This window comes from Neopsephotus bourkii, unplaced genomic scaffold (assembly GCF_033783945.1).
Source record: "Neopsephotus bourkii isolate Nb327-2 ecotype Australia unplaced genomic scaffold, CSIRO-AGI_Nbou_v1 NB_318, whole genome shotgun sequence".
NCBI lineage: Eukaryota > Metazoa > Chordata > Aves > Psittaciformes > Psittacidae > Neopsephotus > Neopsephotus bourkii.
Window position 1 is genome coordinate 2348932 of NW_026900826.1, and position 18889 is coordinate 2367820.

Below are 18889 nucleotides of genomic sequence, written 5' to 3' on the forward strand. Positions count from 1 at the left end.
GAAGTGTAGTCGCTTGCCACGTGACTGCTCATATTTTTATTTGCAATGTCGTGCAGAAACACATGGAAATCTGGTGAAGGCAAACCAATTTTAGAACATGTTCCGAGCAATTGTTTTGCAGCACTGCCCTACAGTATGAAGTCTCTAACATTTCTTAAATTGCCTAATCAAATGCAGACTCTGTTCCAGTCACGCTAAATTTTCACATAATGGCAGAAAAACACTTCTTTCTAGCCTAGCACTGAACAGTTGGATCACATTATTACATTTGCTGCCTTTGTAGTCTCCAAGTGTGTATTTGTAAATGTATGTATATGCATACTCACAGGGGACAGAGAACATTGGTGCTCATGCTGCAAGACCCTGGGGACAGTTGGAGGGGCAGATGTATGCCTTGAGAGAGGTGCCCCTCCTGAGGGTCTTCTGGGAGCAGCTGGCTTCATGCACTGGGGTAGTGGTGGAAACTTTAATTTAGTTAAACATCAGATGTATTAGTGAAGGATTTGATCCAGCTGATTCCTTATCCTTCAGTCTGCTGAAGTTACTGAACTGATGCAAATGCAGTTAGGTAAATTATACCCATGTTGTTACCACTTTGGGGTTGGAAGAAGTATTGGTGCAATGTGAAATCCCGGCTATCCTGCTCTGGGTCCCAAGCTTCGGCATGTCCCCGTGCTGCACCACAGATCTGCCCACTTTCCACAGGCCAAATGCAACCTGCAGAGCCCACACTGGTCTGCGTATTCCAGAAAGTTGTGTGGACCAGCATCCAGCCACCAGTCAGACATCAGCTCTCCCTTCCCTACATCGTCTCCTGATAACATTCACCCTGCAAGGCAGGGCAGCATGTGCATCACCATACTTTTGGCATTTCAACCAGCGAGCCACAGAAAAGCCATGGATCAGATGTTTAGAAGTAAAAAAATAGTTCAACTCAGTAACACATGGACTGCAAGTGCTTGAATCAAGGTCACAAGGAAATCTGTGGCAAATCAGGGAACAAGATGTACAGCTTTACATTACAGCTTGTCCCATTCTCTCCTCCATACCAGCCTCCCGAGAACCACAGTACAATTGCACAGTTTCCTAAACCCTCGTGTTATCACCAGTAGTACTGGGCCAGTGTAAGAATGTGATTAAATAATCATATCAGATCCCCACACTGTGTATGTCTGCAGGTCTATTTTTCCTCTACAGCTGCACCAGATACATTTAGCTTTATGTTGGCACAGTTTGCCATGTAAGACCACTGTTCACTCATGAGCAGTGCTTGTTATATCTTTGGCAAGGATGAAACCCTGATGCTTTAAGGGGAGGAAAAGCCATAATCCACTTGCAGTAAAACCTGCACAGTGGTACACAAGTAGAAAAAAAAACAAACCTATCTATATCCTTGCAGGGAATCAAATTAATCCCCAAAGCATGGGATTTGATTATTTTTGTCTGAAGTTATCATTAAGGAAGAAAAACCTACATAATGCTAAAAATATCCACACAGCATTTATTTTATGAAGAAAATACAATTTACTGAGCAAAACATTACCTGCTTTTCACCGTCAATCTTTGACAAACACGTGCTGGGTCAAAGAAACCATCACTGAGAGCCGAAGTTTGCAAATTGAAAGAAACCATTCATCTCTGCAAGATGATTCCCCCCTCCCCTTATTACTCCTTTCATGAGACACCTGGGGACATTGTTCACACACTGTTCACTGCTTTCACACCACTGCTTTTCCTCTGTTATCCTTACCCTTCTCTTCAGCACTCATCTCCAGGTGGCAATACACAAAAGAGCTATATTTGTGAGGGGTGCCAATGCTGGCTCTTGGACAACTGTTGGAAAGCCAAAGAGCCCTCTCCTGCCTTGCAGCTTGGCTGATTCAAGTTGCTTCCAGAGGGCCCTGCAGCTCCCTGACCCACCAGGCAGGACACAGATATTTAACACAAGTGTGCTGCATCACTGGGGGAACATGCAGACTGTTTACAGCCCTTTCTTTGTTTAATTACCATTACACTAACAGGCAGCTACGTTCAGACACCATCTAAAATTTTAATACTCTAGGCTTAACTACACACTAAGGCTTCTGTAAGTTAAATACACATTTTTCTTCTCTGTAGTCTCCCAAGCCAGGATGGTTCGGCAGCCTGACAGAACACAAGTGTTCACACAGCATGGGAAAGGAGTACCCAAGTGGAGGGATATCTAGACAAGGGCTTGAAATACAAGCGTGAGAATTTTCTTTTGACCCCAAAGTGCATCTGTCATGATACAGACACAGAAATAGCAGCAACACTTTCTGCTGGTGCTGTAGCTGCCCCACTGCCTGTCCACCCCCAGCAGCTATAAACATCCCTAGGAAGCATGGCAGCAGCATCGGAGGGCAATACCTTTTGTTTTGTATCACAATAAAGCTCTGAGGAAGGTCCCACCCAACAGAGATGTGAGCTTACTGCTTACCTTACTGCTGCTTGGGAAAGCAAGAGACCCAGCTGTCATGACCATTTGGCACAAGAGAGATGAACTATGTGGCTCACATCAAGAAAAGCCTATTATTGCAGTAATAGCCGAGCTGAGTGACCGGCTGATTACCTCTCATCTCTTGTGAGGTTTCACTCCCACCTCTGGTGGGCAGCCAGTCTGTGATGCTGGTCTCCACTGCTCACTTGTTACCTTTCCAAACGAGCACCTCTGTGCTTGCTTCCCAGCTGTCCCTCGTGCACTTGAAGAGCCCCCCAGCATGCATCTGCCAATTAACTCCTCATTCTTATCCCAAGCCCTCTTCAAAGCTCTTCTTTGCCTCTGATGCCTACAAGCATGTGTGCCCCTTTCCCCAACACACGCAGCTCGGCTATGTTTAGGCACTTGCATGCTAACACGGCTGCTGATTATGCAGGCCAACGCGGACTCCTGCGTCTAGAGGCCACTGACTGACTGTACCCATCTGCTGTCTCTTCTCTTAAACCATCCACTGTGGGAAACAGGATCCATCCTTTCTGTTCCATCCTTTCCAGTGCCTATTGAATTAGAAACCTGGGCTGCAATTCGGCTCTTACATGCAACGGTTAAAAAAATAACAGCAACAACAACGCTTTTTGCAAGAGTATCTGTGCGCAAATACGACCTCTGTAATGTTACCAAGGTCAGGCAGACCAAGGCCAATCTGCTGTGCAAGAATATAAATCAAAGCTGTCCAGGGACTGATTTCATTTACAAGGTTTGTAACCATTCTGGACAGAACAAATGTCAGTTGCTTGCTTGAACTCCTTGCTCCTCCTCTTTGCCACCACTGCTCTGCTCCTCCACTTCCATCCAGCCCCTCCCTGCCTGGCAACACCTCTTGACCTCCTTTGCTCTTGAAAGCAAGAGTTCTCTTCTAGCAAGAAGGCTGTGGCTCACACATGACGCACAGCCATGCCAGGCCAATTTAGTTAGACTATGCAAAAATCTCAATAAATAGAATTAGCACAGAGGCACAAGCGTGTTCACCTGCTGGCTACCTGCCATCCACAGCGCACATCAGAATTAAAACAATAAATCCTGCAACAACTTCTTTCCTACTGCATTCATAGATCTGCAAAACAAACCAAGGAAAGCATCTGTAGCAAGTATTAGAGTCTGGGCACAGATCCTGTGAAATCACATGGTTTCCGTTGTGGAACTAAAAAGGCTTCTACAAGAATGTGTGAAATACACAGCCGAAACTCTCCATTTCTTTCTGTGCTCCCTGTCAGTTTGCGTGGCTAAGTTAAAGCAGCAAGTTCTGTTTCTTTTGCTGGCGGCTCCCAAAGCACACCGGGATCTGAAAGCTGAAACAGCACAGGGCTCAACTAGCAACTTATTCCCTTTCCAGTACATATGGAGTTAATGTAACCCCACTCCAAACAACAGGTTGCTGCCTCCAAACTGGAGCCTTGCATAGAAGGAGTCTGGCCTCCCTCCTCCTCCTCCTCGCAGCCATTTTGCAGGTGTGCCCACTGAGCTGCAGTGGGGCTGGGGTGCCAGAACTAAAGAAACTTCACGTTCTGGATGTTAACTTTAGTTACCATAGCCAGACAATGCTGCCAGTGGCGTGGAAGAAAAAATTGCTGTAGCCAGCTGTGCTGTTCACAGTCGGATGGTTTCTGTGTAGCTCCAAATGGTTATGGAGCCAGTAGCCTGTTGTGGCCAGGGACAGGATGATGGATGGCCTACACACACTGTCCAAGCAGGGAGAATGGCAGAAGTTCACTTCAGGGTTGTTAAAATGCTAATCTGGGTTAGTTAACAAAAGCAGAATGGAATAGAAAAGTTGGGGAAATAAACACTCCTCATGTGTTATATATGTGCACTACAGATTTGATCTCTGTGGTTAACACAAACATTTGACTTTGGAAGCAGGACAATTCAACAGTCTTCCTGTTTGAATAAACTGAATCAACTTCTGATATTGGCTGTACTGTAATTACTGTCGAGCAATGGCAAGAGAAAGGGGGCTACAGCAGACAACACACAGAGCTCCGGAAAACAGCGTCGGAAGGGCAGCAACACGATTTCCGCTGCACACCTCTTCCTTGTGACATGGGAACAAATCAGAACCTACTTTTGCCTGAACTCGAGGCTGGCAGGTATTCACAGAACAACTTAATAAAATGGCTTAGATGGATTTTAACAGTAACTTCAGTAGCTTATCTGATGCGTAAGGAAAGAGATCATCTGTTCTAACAGCAGTTTTGACGAAAGCAACATTTGAACTGTTTTAATTACATACAGAGCTGCGAAGACTGAAAATAGCTTGTAATACCCAATGCGAGTAAAATGCCTTCCATCTTTTCTTAATTACTTGTGGAGCAAATTGCTACTTCATCCAATGGATAGACATATGATTTTCTCAAACTGGAATTACAGATATGTTTAACACACAGGTATGAAATCTACTGCCACCTCCTCTGGTCAGGAAGCAAAGCAAACACCCTGTATTCCTTGAAAAATATCAGAGACCGCAATGTAAACAAGCTCAACATAAGCTTATGCATGCACAGAAGCTGTTGATGTAACTGTTTCTTCTGTCTTACAGACTAGAACTGAAACAGCTTCTGTCATGACACTTGATGAAAACTGACCGTATCCACATATGATCTCCACTTGACTTCATATTTCTCTTTTTCTTTTCAGAAGGAAGCATAACTGAACCACTTCAACATTTCTGCATGGGTTCTGGCTAGCTAACTGGGCTTCGCCAGCTTCAGAGGATGTCAAATCCTGTGTTAAGTGCAATGTTTTAAAAAGAACTTAAAATGCATAGAAATCAAGAGCTGCAATCTGTGCGAGACCAACTGCAAAAAGACAAGGCAAGAAGATATGTTATTACAAATGCCTAACGTACGCTTTGAAGTGAGAGCTTCTATGACGTTTCTCTACCTTCACACATCTTATGACAGGACCAATTAGATCAAAGACCAATTTAGTCAGAATTAATTGCATATATAATTAAGCATTCTATCTAAATGTGTGTTCTTCATAAACCTACATCAAAGTTACAGTGGCTCCAAGGGCTAAAGTACCTGCTCTAATATCAGCTCAGACCAGCCATACAGGGGAGGTAGAAGCGTTCGGATGGTCCAGCTCAAAGGGCGCGACAGGCTGGGGGAGCCCACAGCCACACAGCTGGTTTGTAGAGCTTTGACAGGGCCATCACTGTATTCCTGGCACACACTCCTGCATCACACAAAGCACGTTTAGAAAATGATGTTATCTTCGTTGCATCTCTACCATAGAGGAGAGCAGATAGTGACAGACTGCAGGATATGAGGAAGGTAGCTGTTCACTGTAACTAAAAGTGCAGATGGAAGTGAGAAGCTGGTTAAATAACCCTGTTTAGAGCCTCTGGGTTATACTCCTTTGGCTGTCCTTTTGAAGACAAATCTGAGCTTCATAATTCAGAATGCTAATAAATTCCTACTACAAACTTTCTCTTCCTGTTTTTAAAACAACTGAGCTCTATATTAGTTAATATAAAAAGTGTTGAAGCTCATGATGATATAGAAATCAGAGCACTCAGCTGGCAATTTGTATTTATCTAAGCTAGAGTAAATGTTTATACAGTATCTGCCAACATAACAAAACACGCCTGCCACTTTCTACATTAAACATGATTACATATAGCTTAATTTACTGACTAGTAACTTAAGCAGACTTTAGAGGTGCACAGAATTTCATAGTGTGAATAAAGCAGGGAAAACATCTATTCTCTTTTGCCACAAAAGTGATTGCAAAGCTTTACAATGAGCTTCCTGTTGGACTTGGAGAAAGGAGAGCACCTCAGAAAATTCTCTGTGAAAGTATTTGTATGTGGGAGCAATAGACCAACAGTAAAAGCTTCTCAGACAGTAGAAAGCTGTTCCGTCAGATAATATTTAAGTGAATTCATAAACATTATTAAGGACAGGCTAACTACTTAGAACACAAACGTATCCCAATAAAGACACATTTTTTTTGCCAAAGGAAATAATCAGGGGAAAAAATGCCACACGTTTACAGAGCACCAAACAGTATTTTGGAGGAAGTTTGCTGTAATTCCTGCACATTATGTGTGAAGCATGTGTGTACACGGATAAGCTACAATACCATCTGTACAGCAAGTGCCACATATGTGAGCATTATGAACCATCATTGCTGCTGCTATGCTCAAAAGTAAATGTATTCTGAGCCACACACACATAAATACAAACGACTCTACACACTGAGGGCTGATTTTTGCTCAAATTACTCACAGAAGCCTGCGATATAGACAGTCTTGACCAGAAGAAACAACTCAAAGACTGGCAACACCCCCCCCCCCTTTAATTTGAGACTGGCTGTATTAATGCTAACAAGGGGGATAGCCACTGGAACTACAGTATTTTCAATACATCGACCTAAAGCATACTTAATAGCATTTTTCAACTTGCAAGATGAAACACACAATGACAATCATAAAAAAACCTACAGCACAACAAAACCCCACAGCTCTTTAAAACGCAGGCATAATATCCACCTAGAAATATCTGTGTGACCTTTCATTTCCATCCAGCGCTTATAAATAATAAAGAAGGCTTTAAACCCTTTCTAATTACTCCCTCAAAGCAGCTGTATCTGTTTCTGCGGTGCTGAAACGCCCTCCTCCTCCCCCTCTAAAATAAAGTTTCCCCTCTCCACACCTGAGCATTGTTGTCACCGGGAGGCGAGAGGACGGAGCGGAGCGATCCCTACCTCTGCACAGGGGTAATTCAGAACCGACTCGAGTATTTGTTTCTATCTATAATTGATGGGGAGCTTGAAACACAGCTCCCTCTGCCTCCCAGCGCCCGGCGCCTGCCGTGGAGCCCGTAAATCACACCTCGCTGAGCGTCCGCACCGCCGCCGACCCCCAGGACCGAGCCAGCTCAGCCCCCGACCCAGCGCCAGCCCAAACTCACCCCAAGTACCCCGGGGCAGCTTCTTCGGGTATAAACCAAACAGCTCCGCTTCGGCTCCCCACTCTCGGGCCAGCGCTGGCTCCCACCGCGGCCGCCAGCTTCGCTCGGCAGCGCCGCCGCGCACCCGCCGCGGCCCCGCGTACCTGCCGCCGCCCGCCGGCGGGGCCGCCTCCTCCGCCCGCTGTTCCCCGCCGGGAGCCCCATCCCCGGCGCTCCGCTCGGGGCCGAGCCAGCGCGGGGAGACGCGCCCCGCAAAACCCGCCTCCCGGCCGCCCCGCCCCTTTTCTCCCTTTAATGTGCTTATTCCCGCCCGCCCCTCGCCGTCCCGCCGCGCCCGGCCCCGCTCCGCCTTCCGCCTCCGAGCAAACACCGCGCCCGCACCGTGCCGCTGCCAACTTTTCGGCGGCCCCCGCTCGGCTCGCACCGCACCCGCAGCGCGGCCCGCGGGAGGGATTGGAGCTCCCGTGCTGCGCCGCACCACGGCGGGGCGGGGGCCACCAGCACCGCTCCGGCCCCCGCCTTCATTCCCTCCCCCGCCACGGGCAGCACCGGGCGCGGAGCTCGGGCAAACTTCCCCCGTAGTTTTCCCCCTCCCGGAGCACGGCGGTAAAGTCGTCCCCTACCCCGCGCCCTCCCCGCTTCCGCGGGTGCGGAGGTAACACCGCTGGGGCGAAGCCACGGGGGGGCGGTTTGGGTTGTTCGTCACCGGCGCCGCCTTCGTTACTTAATAGAGAAATGTTCTTTTCTACTTGGAAAGACGAAGTCATTGCGAGCAGTGCAGTTCTGCCGGCTAATAAGAATCAATTTTGCAGCCGAGTACTTCGCATGTGGTGGTGGTGGTGAGGGGTGTCCTTGAAATGACATCTTTTAAGTGCCTGCCCAACATCCCCCCAGATAGTCCAGAAACAAAAGGTTTAATCCCAGAAATGAGGTCCAGGAAATAGCTGTCACTAATTCATTTATCTTCACATGAAAGATAAATTAATTAAGGCTTAAAGTGCCACGAAGTATTTTGGATGCCCCTGCAAGAAAAAGGATTCCTCGCCAAACTGTATCATCCGTGCTTGTTTTATGGGAAGTGGGAATAATTCCAAGCAGAATTTTTGTTGGGGAGCCATCCCTTGTCAGTCACATGCAGTCCCTCAGCTCTGCACTGCCTGTCTCCCTGGGCAGGTCACTCCTGCCCTGCAATTCAGTGCTCCCGAGCAGGAATTTGGGCTGCTCAGGCCGGTTCTTAGCCCATACCAGCGCCACTCACCGCGGGAGCATTGCCTCTTGAGAACTGATTCATCTGAGCAAGGGCGCCAGGGTTTGGCCCATAGTAAATTCTCTTTAGAGATGGTGCCAACAGAATCCCTCAGCCATGGGAATTGGACGTTTTTGGCAAGTCAGTCCCTTGGCTGTCTCCCTCTGATGTTTCCTGGTGGTGACAGGCTAAAGGCGAGATCATTATGGGCTTCCTCACAGCAGACACAGCGCGGCTGTGTTGCACCCCAGGAGCTGCTGCCTGGTTCAAGGTGCAAGGACAGTAGTTTCTCAGGAACAGCCCTTATCTGAAAACCATCAAAATCTGCAGAGTGCGTGAAGATGCTGCGCTTGAGACTGCTCGCTTGGTTAGGAATCAAATTGCAACCTGAGGACAAAAAGCTCAGGAGTCCCTCAGAGAGAAGGATTCGTTTGGTTCCGGGAACAGCTTCTTGGCCTCTCCTCTGGGAGTCAAACACTGGGAGTAACCCTGCTGCCGTGTGGATTTGTGGAGGGTGCGGGTACCTCGGTGCAAGCTGCCCATGCCAGTGCAGTGAAAATGTGGGATTTGCTTCTTGGGTTTTTAAATGCCTGGTGGCGGTGCCAGCCGGAGGAACTGCAGCCCCAGAAGAGGCACCCATCTTTTCATTCAATACATCCGTTTTGTGACTGGCATGTAGAAATTCCTCGGCAATGCTGCTTGGTTATCCCTGCAGCGGGGGCATGGGAAGCACTCAGCCTGTGGCATCTGCTTGGGCTGTGGCTGCACGCTTCCCTCTGCCCAGAGAGGGGCTGCTTGTGGGAAGGGACCTTTCTTCCCCGCTATACATCGCAGCCACAAGCTGTCTCAAGGCTTCCATATATCAGGATGAGAGATTAATATGGTTTAAATTTCCTTCTGCTTCAATTAGGCAGATGACACAATGTTCAGAATCAGATCACATTCCTCTGGGGCAAAGGGTTTCAGTTTGAAGTACAGCATTTCAGCGGATTTTGGTATAGCCGAGACTAATATCTTGTGTCTATGCTTAAATATGGTAGTTTATTATAGTTTCAAAATGTGCTGCATGGCTAGAAACCACTTTATGTAAGGATTTAAAGTATGTGCACCTAAAATATGTGCGCAGTCAGGGAATTACACAGCCACAGGTTTTTAAACACAAATATATGCAGGCTTCTATTGATATGATAAACTATCAGGAACATGTGCCACAAAGCTTCTTAAATCCTCATTGACACAACAGACCACTATTGTGTCAATAGTGTGCAGATTAATGGGCTATTGTCAGGCTATTTTAGGCCTTAACTTTCATTTATCCTAAAACTTGTTCTTCTTTGTAACTCTTAACCTTTGGATTCTGCCAACACATTTCTTGTCAAAAAAATACTAATGGAATTAAAATAAATCTGGCTTTTAAATGTTAATTACTCCTAGAATGATTGATTTGTAAAAGAAACACATCAGCAGAATCTGAAAGTACAGAGGCACAATAAAATGGACTGTTAGCCCAAGAGGACCTGCTCTGGCTCCAATGAGACTGTCCCTGTGTATGGGACGGTAATGAGAGCACTTACAACCCATCTCCTAGGTATATTTTATGGATTATTCCTCTTACCTAAAGGTCTTTTCACCCTCTGAGTGTTTTACAGACTTAAGCAACAACTCATTCATGAATTTGAAAATGTAAGCAAAATATTCAAGATTTACATATAAAGAACCACCATCTGTTAGAACAACAAATCGAGTTTTTGCTTCATTTAAATACAGATAATATTAAACTAATATGTGTTTAAACCAGACATCTCATTCGGCTTGAATGCTTCCATTGGGTTTATAACCAAGGCTGAACTGATTCCAGCAAGGAGAAGCATTCCTTGAAATCACTATTTCAGCATGTGATTTGGTAAGAAAGTGCCAGCGCACATGGTCCAGGGCAGTTTGCGCACTTGGGAAACCACCGTCAGAGCACTGTCACCCAGGAAAGTTTGCTCCACAGGTGCATCCCTAGGAAATGCTAAGTGCTGAAGAAAATGGTATTGATGGCTTTCCTCTGCTTGAGCCAGAGCTGGATCAGTGACTCAGCACAGTAAGGCAGGGACACAAAGGCTTCTGAATGAAATGGGAAACTTACATTTTGAGGACGTATTCATTTAAGCTGTGTCATTTCCAATATAAACAGCAAATGTCAGTTACAGAAGGATGGTCAAATCACAGCAGTGCCAGAATATGATGATGTTATAGCCTAAACTATAGCTAAGTTATATTTTAGCTTAATATTTCCCTCCTCCCTCCTTTTTTTTTCCTCCAGAAAGCGCCACATTTCACCAGTGCATACAGGCCTCTGCCCACTGCATGGCACTGTACAGAGAAACTGGTAGGTGATTGATAGGATCAGAAGTACATTTTCTGATTAAGTAGACATGCACAGTTTTTACATTTGCTGTCTTTCAATCTAAGTTGCAAAGTGCAGATGTTATGACTTACCTTGACTTAATTATGTTTGATAATAAAAGAGAATACAATTCATTTATTACAAGCGGATAAAATTAGTTGGACAATTTGAGGTGCTATTCAACGAGTAATGCTCCCATTGCAGGGGTAAATATTAGTCTGCCTGATAATACTACTTCCTATTAACAATCTAGAAAAGTTATTTTCATACTGCTCTGGTTTTATGTGCCTTTGTGCCTTGTCACTAGCCAGGGAGCCATTGCACGGGGCAGGGCAGGCAGTACAGCATGTGAATAAATGTAGAACAATTTCCAAGAAAAACAGGCTTTTCATCCCTATTGATTGGTGAAGAAGTCTCTCCTTTGGATTTCTAAGAACAAAACTGTAGAAACTAGGAAGCTGAAGCTATAATGCTTCACAGCCCATCACCAGAACAGGCTTAAAGCCATGTAAGCTGAAGCGGATAGCTCATTACGGTATTCCACTGTTAGCAAGCACAGTGCAGAGTTACATGTTTTCTAATGCTCACCTCTGTGAGATGGATGCCTACTGTTCCTTGCTTTACCATCCAGTCTCCATGAACCCTTTCTGTAGTTACTGCCCTATTTGTAGCTGCTTATTCACCCAATACCCCATGATTTAGATCTCAAGAAGATGGGTCCTTAATCTGCTTGGAGTGCATTGAGATCCTATCCCTGTTCAATCACCCTAAACCTTGTTGCCTGGGGAAATACAGGTGAAAATCACAGTGTTTGGCTGGCGAAGCAATAAAACTGAGCCAACCATTTTCCTTCTCTGAGCTTGTGTCAGTATCAACGCAAGTTAGAAGTGAGACATTTCAGAACACTGTCACTCATGATTTACACCAATAGGCTAAAAATAGCAAGCTGCTAATAAAACAAGCCTGTGCTGTGTTGATACAGGCAAATAATTGGTTGTAAGTCAAGTACTGTATAAAGAGTGGTAAGTTTAAGAAAAGACATCATCATTTTATCCTTGTAAATAGCATCCAATTCAAGTAGCGCATAAGTCTAGTTCTTTATAATGCCTAAAGGAAAGAAAATATTTTTCTCATACTTTCTAAATGATGTGAAACCCCTTTTTCACCCTTGTCAGTTGTCAGAAAGTTATAGGAGGAGCTTTTAAGCGATTAGTATTTTGTAAAGTATAGCAAGATGTAAAACAATTTCAACACTTTCTTTTACCATCTTCTTGGGTACTGTATTAAGGGTTGGTTTAAAAGTATTTCTGACTGTCAAAACTTCCATTTAACATCATTGTTCTCTCTTTTTTATATCTTTCCAATCTGCCTCCTTATTTAGAGGGACGTGTAGATATCTCAGGTTGTATGCCTGTTACTTGAAGGCGTAGTGATAATTTTCTGCTAACAGTGATGGGCTGTGCATCTGAACTTGGCAGCTTTATCCTGGTTCTGTATAGGGCCAGCAGTGCATATGCTTTCACTGTTGTCATTCATCTTTCCAGCTGGTGTAAGAAATGAGTCTACACTGCTGTTCCATGCCTACCCACGATCATCTGACATCAGTTTACCATGAAGAGCATTCAGAACACTATATATTGAATATTGAAGTAATAAATCTAATAGCTGCTCTCAATCCTTACTTAGGCAAAAGTCTGACTGAAATTCAGTATGCTGGCTCTCCAGTTCCCCCATCCACCCTGGGGAGGTAATGTGCCAATAATTAATAAAAATAATAGGAAATCAAATATTTTCCCTTATGCTTTGGCAGTGCACTGTGTGGGTCAGCCAGCAGGGACCACGTGTGATCCTGTGCAGATGAACCTGAGGCATGGAAGGCCAGAAACTCCTCTGCTGAGGCTGTGGGGCTGGCAGAGACAACCCTGCATCAGCAGACATGGACACGATATTTGTAATGTGTTGTCCTGTGTATTTTACTACTTGAAATGCACTTAGAGTGAAATCTGGATGACTTTATGTCAAAGCTAATAAAAGAGAGTCAAGCAAGAAACATAACTGGGCACAGTCTTGTAAAACTGGTCTTTCCTGCCTGCAAGCTCCCCATCAGGCTTAATTTGGAAAAGCCAACTCTTTCAGGCCAACGGTTCTGGCCATGGCACTTTCCTGCAAAGATCATGGCAGCAGTAAAATGTGATTAATTCCTGGTCCTTGCAAAATAATAATCCTGTAAAAAAAACCTCAAGAGAGGGACAGCTGTACAGGGCAGAGAGCTGGGAACAGAAAAGCCAAGGTGAAGGCTTTGCCATGCTGCCCTCTGAGGCCGAGTATAGAGTGGTAGGTATTGTTAACTCTCAGCACCTTAAACGTCTACAGGCATCATTACAAGCAAGAAAATTCCATTTTCTGTACAATGATTAGCTTTTCAGGTAGGTGTATTTCATCCCCTGTCTTTTGATAGGGAATTCGTTTCAAACATCTAAGGTAATATCAACAAAATACTGTAATTAGATTTAATGACATAGTTCCAAGATTAATAGGTGGTCTTCCTCACAGCCTACGATTTTAATTTCCAAAATTTCATTTGTCATAGTGCTGCTCTGCAGTGCTCACCTACACCATCCACAGTGTTTACCTACACTTTTCCTCACAACTTGTAAAATGTGCTTTTTCAGGCATAGACAGATGAAAAGATGTATTAGGAACAAATCTGTGTTCATGGCTTATAATCACAAAATGACAAGACACTTAATGTTATCTATTTATATTATATATAGCAACTTCTGTTACACAAAATCACTTTTCAGTCCCATTTTAGGGGATTACCTAATCCTGTAATTGATTCTGTGTGACGAGTCCCCCTTGTCCTATGGAGACCCAGTGACCTTCAGAACAGGAGCAGGCCTGAAAACATTCTTTATTTCACTGTTATTTATGTGTAAATTACAAGATAATGTAGGATGGGAACAGATGATAATTTTGCCTTTTTATTTACTTCACTGGGTTCAGACTTGTGTTTTATGTCCCAGCCCAGAAGGAAAATTGCTCCCTATCAGTAAGAATGACCAAAGGCAAGACTGACATTTTCTTTCACATAAATCAAATGTTCCCTTAGAAATTTAGCCAATCATACTGGTTCCCAAACAGCTCAGAGCTACTGTAAAGCTACTATCTACTGTAACTGTCACATCTCAAAACCTGCAGTTAAGGGGTGAGGCAATTGCTCACTGGTTATAAATACCAGCAGATTAGTTATCTATAGATTAATATCACATTACTCATTCCAGAGCCCATAAAATCAAACATGAATCAGCTTGGCTTCATATACCAACAGCCACATCCTACACAAAGGTGAGTCCACAGGTACCAGCTGATGACATTTTATAGTCCTTCAGGTTTTAGTATTACAGAAACTAGGTATTAGGCATGCGTGCACACAGAGACTCACACAGACACATCCACAGACACACATAAACCTTGCTCCTTTACTGGCCCACCAAATATAACTCCATGGATTAAGGCCTTAAATAAGACTCTAAGAATGTAATTTAGTACAGTCTGAATCTCCCTTGGGCAAGCCTGAGGTAGCTCCTTGGGCTGTCACAGCTAAGCAGCTGTCCAGCCTAGCACTGGCTCAGGAGCCAAAACCCTGCCTCATTTGGGTGACAGTAAAACAGTTGTAAAGGATCAGACAGACATTATTCATGACTAGTGGAGGGAGGGTGCTTAGAAAATAGCTAATACCAGTAATCACTAAGAATAGAAAGGTAAACAAACTGCATATAAGTTTGTATCTGCTTGAACTCTGAAATAGATTCTTACCACATTTCTCCAGTGCATTCCTAATCTAGCAAGAGGGTAGATTCTCATTCTAGGTTTGAAGAAAGGTGATAAAACTATTTACTTTTGCCCCTGTGACAAATACAGAAACTTCATAGCCCACACACAATCAGTAATGACAGGAGTTGCTGCCTTTGACATGTTAACTTGAGTTTCTGTTCAGTGTATGCCCCTTGACATCTCAGTGTATGACTTCAGCCTAGGATGTTTTGTTCTTGAGGCAAAGGTAGGTACCTTTAATTATGTTTTTCAACACTTATGGCCTTATCTAATAATACAGCTTGTTTAAAAAAATGACTTCTAGCTTTGGTGTACTTCAGCATTCCTTTTGTGTGCTAGCTGTGGGCTGCAAAATCTTTTCTACTGAGTAGCTGTAACAGAGCCGTCCATGAAAGGTTTGCTCTTCTCTGTTCTGTGCTTTGCATGTTTGTGGAGAAGAAAATATTCCACTTACAGAAGGTGAGCGAGTACAAACAATTATTATTCTCTATATACCACATTATCAAAACTAAGGAGACAGAAAGTGAGTGTGGGTGGCTGTGATCCTTTGGAGTTACTGCTACTCCTTCCTCCCCATGAACCATTTGAAACGGTGCACCATGTCTGAGAGCCACTCTCATTATTACTGATCCTGGGACACATCTTCCTACTTTGCTTTAGTGGGTGCAAGATGACATATTTTCACCTTAGAGGTGACAGTAGGTGACAATGAGATAGGTGGCCCATTTCATCCCCACATTGTTTCACTGATCACAGTCTGCCAGCTGCTTGATGACTATGCACGTCAGCCCACTAATCTTGAGTGATGCAAAGCTCCATGGAGTCTGGGGAAATTCCATTGTCTGTGACAAGTCATGCAGGAAACAGCCATGCAAAGGAGCTGTCAGGGCAGAGGCTTGCCCTAGAAGAGGGGTGTGTGGGGTCAAAAGTGCAGAAATCACTTTGGATCCAAGGCAGTATAAATTAGCAGTGCCACCTATTCTACCCCACAAGATCTCCTGTTTGCAGCACAGAGTGGAAGAATTAGCATAGCAAAAATATACAACAAAGCAGCAACCAGAGATCATCAAATTATTGCTAAATCCTTTGGATGGTGCTTGACTTGGGAAAACAGGCTCAGGTGGGAATGCCAACACTTTCATGTGACGTGGCTCAAAAAAAAAAAAGGAAGCCATGACATCTCCATTCTTGGCAAAACACAGAGACTGCTGCAGGGACTCTGTTCCTTCTGCAGCTTGGAGTGATGCAGCTGTAGCTGCTGTGGCTGTTAGTTACAGATCTCCTCTTTCCTGTGTCTATCTGGGTAACAGGAGGGCATGAAAAGCAGCTCTCTACCTGGGAAGTGGTGGAAGAAACAGTACTTGTGGCTCCAACCAAGGTCTTCCAGCTCCTTTTATGGATTTGACTTTTTTAATTAGTTGCATAACAAGGTGCCAGGATTTTAGCAGCCATGTTACAGCAAATAAGTAATTTCATAATAAAGGCCCTATTGTCCAGTAGCCAAAGATAACTACAGGTTATTCTCAGCTTTCCTATCAAAAGCTGTTTTGGAGTTGGATATTTTATCTGAGTACTTCAGAGGCTGCCTGAATAACTTCCTGTGTTCAGAAGAATCTCAATGGTTGTTTCTTTTGTGTGTATGCTGCATGCTGGCAGAGAATGCCCAGTCAGTCCTTTCTCTCCTGTCATCATTAGCCATATATGTCCATCAGGCCAAGAGCTGAACACTAAACCAGAGAGGGGTGTAAGGGTCTCCACCTCCTCGTGTAGCCGGACCATACAGAAACACTCTCTGTATGTGGTTTGGGGACCCAGCTGCAGGAAGCACAGGCTTAGCTGTGCTCTGCCAGGCAGGACAACGCTTTGTCCTGGCAGAGATATGGAGAGGGGAGTGCAGTCAGAAGACAGTAGAGGGGAAGGAAAACAGTCTGTCCAGTGCTCAGCCAGGTGATTCTGAGAGCACGTTGGAGCCATGGTCAAGGTCAGACTCCTGTAACATCACACTGCCAGGTGAGTTCTGGACATGTTAGAACAGGGATGTTAGGCCATATGACTCTTTACTACAGACCCAAGTGAGTAGCTCTCTGCAAGGTGGATCATGTATCATTCCTGCCAATCAGTAATGTTATGGCACTGATGTCAGGCTGACAATTTAGATTGAAAATACTTCCTAGAAGGATCAGGATAGCATGTGTGCATGTGTTTCTGGGGTTGCTGGCCATCTGGGCTGCTCTTAAAGTTCTGTGGTTTTACACTCTGCCCACATTTCAGGCATGTATCTGTATCTAGAACGTCACCAGACAACTGCGTGTGTTAACTTGCTCTCTGATCTACACCCCTTCCTGGACTTTGAGTCAAAGTCCATGTTTTCCCTAGGATCTTCAAAACCCTTTCAGAAAGACCTGATGACAGGAAGCGTGTTGATTTTTGTTGGGACTGCAGGAAGATCCCTTAGTTGCCAAAGGAAAAGAATGTGAACTATATTTGTCGAATGTCATCCAAGGGAACCAACCCTCAAACTCTTCCTCACATATAAAATGTCCTGGCAGGATTACCATATAATATCCATTGCAGCAGTGGAAAATATCAAAGGATCACGGTTTAAAATGAAACAAAAAAGCACCCTTTCTTGTCTCAAAAGCAACACACTGTTCCTCTTCCTTCTTTTCCTTTCTCACCTGCAGATTGCCATGCAGTTTAGTAAAGGGGATTAAGTAGCCACAATAAACATAAACATACCCATGTGAGACCAGCAAGTGCAAATGGAAGCAATCGCTTTACTTTTTAGCCCAAACCTTCTGTTACTGTAGCAAATGAGATTTATTTTTTTTTGCAGCTGACTAACAGAAGCCGATTTAGGCCCTTTGCACTTGCTGGCAGCAAGTGTTCCCACTCCAAAAATAGCCTATTAAAGAAAGAAGTGTCAGTTGCTGTCTTCAACAGGCTGCTTTCTAAACCCATTGTTAGAAGGCACCTACTTCAAATGAAACCTGGCATGTCACCACGTTGGTGGGCAAAGTGCCATTCTAACAGATGGGCAGTGGGTAGGCAGTGCCACTGATTCAGTCTGTATATCAACCTTGAGTAACAAGGTTGTATTCCCACCAGAGAACGTCAAAGCCTATAGCCATGCTCTACCATAACCTGTGTCTTTACATGTGTTGCTGCCCAACCACATCTACACAGTAATTTAAAACACTTCTATTTCATTTGGAACCCATACTGGTCTGCTCGACTGTGCACCAAGTTTCAGTTTTTGCTGGGTGAGCTTTTCCTGCCCTGCTGGGCAATGAATGTGTGGGCAGGACCATGTGAGTAGCTCTTGTCTTTCAGTGCCTTTCTCCCCACTGTGGCATTTCCCAGCAAGTCTGTGGGAAAACACTTCAGGATGCTGTAGTCATAGCAGAAATGTCCATAAACACCTCAACAGCTGTGGGAACAGTGAGAAGCCAAGAAGGAGGTACCTCTGTCTCGGGCTGTAGGAGTCCAACACAGGGTTAATCTCAGTGCTCAGGTTTTCCTCCATTAATGTAAACATGCACCCAAGATTCAGGTGGTAAGAGCAGTCCTGCTCTTATTTTGTACTAGTCTCACAAATCCTCGTACTCTCAAGTGCGTCACAAGAGCATCAGGCCTTGATGAACTGGGATTCACATGCCACAGCCTCATGAGAGTAATACGACAATGAAATCTCCACCTTTCAATGTGTCTCGTGCAAAAAAAGCCTCAGCTTTTTTCAGCCTCTTAGTGAAATGCCAGCCTGTGTATGGAGACTTCATCTAGAGTCTTCTGTAGCACCTATTTGTATTAATGTGTTACAGAGTGTCTCCAATTAATGCATGTAAACTATATCTGCATCTTTTCAAAATCCCCCCTTACATGTCCCATGAAGCTATTAGTTTAGCTATCACTAGGTATTAAAATTTAAAAGGGTCGCTAAATGCATACTGCTAGAAGGAAACAACATTAGTTACACATTA

General features: G+C 44.4%; 1 protein-coding gene across 13 annotated transcripts in view; it reads right to left on the bottom strand.

Annotated features, from left to right (window-relative positions):
• SEMA6D (semaphorin 6D) overlaps positions 1-18889 on the bottom strand; it is a 214092-nt gene that overhangs the window by 21453 nt on the left and 173750 nt on the right. The window contains exon 1 of one of the 13 annotated variants that reach the window (XM_061347384.1): positions 7756-7832. The exons of 9 other annotated variants lie outside the window; for them this stretch is intronic. The gene's annotated coding sequence lies outside the window, so the exon portion shown is untranslated. Of the gene's footprint in view, positions 1-3498; positions 3522-7228; positions 7357-7434; positions 7591-7755; positions 7833-18889 lie in introns of those variants that run through there. 3 more of the 13 variants (XM_061347378.1, XM_061347382.1, XM_061347381.1) reach the window with 3 other exon arrangements.